The sequence below is a fragment of the Arachis ipaensis genome, chromosome B2, assembly GCF_059453495.1.
Source record: "Arachis ipaensis isolate K30076 ecotype BB chromosome B2, ASM5945349v1, whole genome shotgun sequence".
Taxonomy (NCBI): Eukaryota; Viridiplantae; Streptophyta; class Magnoliopsida; order Fabales; family Fabaceae; genus Arachis; species Arachis ipaensis.
In genome coordinates, this window is record NC_142437.1 from 85,790,014 (window position 1) to 85,794,931 (window position 4,918).

Consider the following 4,918-nt stretch of genomic DNA (forward strand, 5'->3'; position numbering starts at 1 on the left):
TGGGTGTCACTAACGTTGGCGATCACCTTCCTTCTTCACGTTAGCTTCCACGTTAACTAGGTTAACGTGGGAGTTAACGTGGCTTATTGGGGCTTGTGTGCTACCAACGTTAGTGACAATGTTTAGTGTCACTAACGTTGTCGACCACCTTGTTTCTTCACGTTAGCTTCCACGTTAACTAGGTTAACGTGGCTTAATGTGACTTGGCCAACGTTAGTGATAATGTTGAATGTCACTAACGTTGGCTTCCCCCCTTTCTTCTTAACGTTAGAGGCCACGTTAACTAAGTTAACGTGGCAACTAACGTGGCCACTTATGAGCTTGGTCCAACGTTAGTGATAATGTTAAGTGTCACTAACGTTGGCCCATTTCCTTTCTTCCACATTAGAGTTCACGTTAACTAAATTAACGTGACTCTTAACGTGGGCAATGATGGCTTCGAGAGCGTTATTGGCAATTACTTTTCTCATTAACTTTGCAAGTTACTCCCATTCCACGTTAGTGTTAACGTTAGTGGAACTAACGTAGTCACTATTGTGGTTCTTCTTTGCTTCTTTTGTCCTGAAATCAAGCAGTAAAGTGCATCAAAGTTCTAGTCCAAGTCATGGGAAATGCAACATCCAATTTGTCATTAAATTCATGCAAAATCCTCATGAAATCATGTAAAGTGCACAATGTATGCTTGAAACAAGATGTAAGTGAATATCTACCCAAAACTAGCTTATTTCCTAAGGAAATGCATGGAACTATCCTAAAAACAGTAAAGAAAAGGTCAGTGAAACTGGCCAAAATGTCCTGGCATCAGTAAACCCAATAAAATTTATAACCGAAGTATTTGAACCTCGGGTCGTCTCTCAAGGAATTGCAGGGAGGTGTGTTTATTATTGGTTATGAGAAACAGTGTATTTTTGGGGGGTTTTTGAATTAAAGAATAAGTAAATTAAATGACAAGAAAAATAAATTAATAATTATAAAGAAAACTCTTGGCAAGGTATAAGAACTGGAAATCCCATCCTAGTTATCCTTATCAGGTGTGATGAGAATTGTTATTGCTCCCACTTAGTTAACCCTTACTAAATAAAGGAAAGTCAAGTGGACTAATTAACTTGATTCCTCAAGTCCTAGTCAACTCCTGTGGAAAGACTAGCTTTAGAGGGATCCAAATCAATCAGCAGTTTCCAATTCTCAATCAACCGCTGAGTTTGACAACTCAAGTGTCACCAATTACTCAATCAAATCCAAAAGGGAAAAATCTAAATTATTTATATCATAAATAGAAGGAAACAATCTTAAATCTGAAATACCTCAAATTGCATTAAATAGAATATTCAAATCTAGCATGAAGAGTTCATAAGCCAATTGGGCAACATAAGTAATTAACAAGTAAAAGTATTAGAGTAAATAAAAGTAGAAGAAAAACATAAATTAAAGGAATATTGAACCTGGAATGAAGAAATAACCATAAGGTAAAAGAAATCCTAATCCTAAAACCTAAGAGAGAGGAGAGAGCCTCTCTCTCTCTAAAACTACATATAAAACCTGAAATTGTGAATCATGAATGTTGTATGAATTATGTCTATTGATTCTCCCATTCTCTGGCTTCTATTTTGTGTTTCTGGACTTGGATTTGGGCCGAAAAAGGGTCCAGAAATCGCTGGGGGCGACTTTTGCAATTTTCTGCACGTGGCGCCCATCACGCGTGCGCGTAGGTCACGCGTGCGCGTCGTTTGGTGTTTTTCCTTGTCATGTGTATGCGTCAGTCACGCGTTCGCGTCGTTTGTGCTCTGTGCCTAGGCGCACATCCGCTTAGTCCATGCATGCGCTTCACAGCCATTTTGCGCTAGGCACGCGTCCGCGTCGTCTATTCGTATGCGTCACTGCCACTTTCTTCAAAAACTCCATTTTGTGCGTTCCTTCCATTTTTGCATGTTTCCTTTCTGTCCTCCAAGCCATTCCTGCCCTATGAAGCCTGAAAATACTTAACACATAGATCACGGCATCGAATGGTAATAAAGGATAATTAAAATAATTATTTTTAAGGCATAGGAAACATGTTTTCACATATATCATAAAATAAGGAAGGAATTGTAAACCAAGCAAATCTTATGAATAAGTGGGTGAAGAATTGATAAAAACACTCAATTGAGCACAAGATGAATCATAAAATAGGGGTTTATCAACCTCCCCACACTTAAACATTAGCTTGTCCTCATGCTAAATCCGAGAGAAAAGAGTGAAGGTAGAATGGTGGAATCTTATGCAATGCAATCTATTCTAAATGCAGGCTACCTAAATGAATCATGCAATTCTAATTACTATCCACTTATATATATATAAAGCTTACATGTGGTTAAATTGATTTATATTTTCAAGGAATCATATGTCTACAACTAATGCTAAACCATATTAAAACATATTCACAATTGAGTTGAGTATAAAGATTTCACAAACTTGCAAGACAATTAATAATTAAACATGGATATATGGAAATGAGCTATTGAACCCTCACTGGATTTGTGTTTACTCTCTAATCACTCAGTGTTTGGGGTTAATCACTCTATTCTTTCCTATTCATGCTTTCTAAAACTTTGTTCTTCATCTAACCAATCAACAAATATATAATGTATACATGCAAACATCATGAGGTCCTTTTCAAGGTTATAATGGGGCTAAGGTAAAGGTGAGGGTATATATATAAGGCTAAGTGAGCTATAAATTGAATCCTTGATTAGTCTAAGATCTCACCTAACATATACATACTCTATACAATTTTAAAATTTGCCTAGCTACCCAATTTTCCCACTTTTTTATCACATACTCATGCATCAAATTTGCATAACTTCCCATTCTTTTCCTTTTCTCACATTCAGTCATGCACCTTCTTTCTTCAATTCACACATATATGCATCCTTTATTCACATTTTTATTGTCATTTTTTTACTTAACATAAAAAAAAGATGCATATGTTTCAAGTATAGAATGCATGAGTGTTTACTCATTTTTCCAAATTTCACAATGAGAACCCAAAATACTAACTAACTACCAATGTTTTCCACAAAATTTCCCTCACATTTGATTAACACACTCCTCAACCTAAGCTAATCAGAGATACAATTCATGGACATAATGGTCTTTCGCTTAGGGTAAAAGATGTGCTTAATATTAGAACAAAAAGGAGAATTAAAAGGCTCAAAAGTGGTTTATAAAGGTAGATACAAGGATTGGCCATATGGGTTAAATGAATTCAATTCAAAAATGGCCTCAATCATACTAAATGCATTTAAAACATCAAATAAAGAACATATAGATTAAAGCAAATCTAAGATCACAATCATAAAAGAAGTATAACACACATGAACAAAATTTGTGGTTGAAAATGTGCAATCACCTATTAAAGCTCAAATCTCACAAGGTGTTTTTGTTCAAGCTCTTTTCTATGTTCCATAAAAATACTTCATGCAAGTTCAAAAACAAGTTTTCAAATCTAATTAATGGAATGCCCTAGAAGGGATTTCTTGAAAATTCTTTGTTGTTTTACCAAACTTATTTAATATACTATGCAATCACGCAAACAAAACTATAAGCAACTAAGATATATACAAACAAATAAGCAAAGTGAAAGCAATGAAATAATAAACAAATATTCACAAAAGCATAACTATCAAAACTAAGAAAATAGTGCAAAGTGTTTAGGAAGAGAGAATTTATGCCCCAAATTTGCGGATCCTCCCCCACACTTAAACGTTACATGGTCCTCCTTGCATGCACTCGATCCGGGGGTAAAAAGATGTGAGGCTCCATCTTCAGCCGGTAGGCACTGGGGCTCTGGTTGCTGTATAAACACATAAACAACAGTTGAGGAAGAAGTCATAGAAGTGTGGTATGAGAAAAAGCAATGTGCATTGGTGCACGAAATTGTGATCTCCAGGCTCGAACAAATCCTGGTAATGGCTCCAAAGCTTGGTGCTCTGATCTTAATTCATAATTGTCACAACTTCGATACAACTAACCAGCAAGTGCACTGGGTCGTCCAAGTAATACCTTACGTGAGTAAGGGTCGAATCCCACGGAGATTGTTGGTATGAAGCAAGCTATGGTCACCTTGCAAATCTCAGTCAGGCGGATATAAAGTGATAATGGTGTTTTCGAATATTATATAATAAAATAGGGATAGAGATACTTATGTAATTCATTGGTAGGAATTTCAGATAAGCGAATGGAGATGCTTTCGTTCCTCTGAACCTCTGCTTTCCTGCTATCTTCATCCAATCAGTCTTACTCCTTTCTATGGCTGGCTTTATGCAAGGGCATCACCGTTGTCAGTGGCTATATCCCCTCCTCTCAGTGAATAATATGCTCACGCACCCTGTCACGGCACGGCTATTCATCTGTCGGTTCTCGATCATGCTGGAATAGGATTCACCCTCCTTTTGCGTCTGTCACTAACGCCCAGCACTCGCGAGTTTGAAGCTCGTCACAGTCATTCAATCATTGAATCCTACTCGGAATACCACAGACAAGGTTTAGACTTTCCGGATTCTCTTGAATGCCGCCATCATTCTAGCTTACGCCACGAAGATTCTGGTTAGGAGATCTAAGAGATACTCATTCTAGCTTATTTCAAGTAGAACAGAAGTGTTTGTCAGGCACGCGTTCATAAAGGAGAATGGTGATGAGCGTCACACATAATCATCACCTTCATCACGTTCTTGGGTGCGAATGGATATCTTAGAAGCGAAATAAGATGAATTAAATAGAAAACAGTAGTACTTTGCATTAATCTTTGAGGAACAGCAGAGCTCCACACCTTAATCTATGGAGTGTAGAAACTCTACTGTTGAAAATACATAAGTGAAAGGTCCAGGCATGGCCGAGATGGCCAGCCCCCAAAACGTGATCACAGGATCAAAATACAATC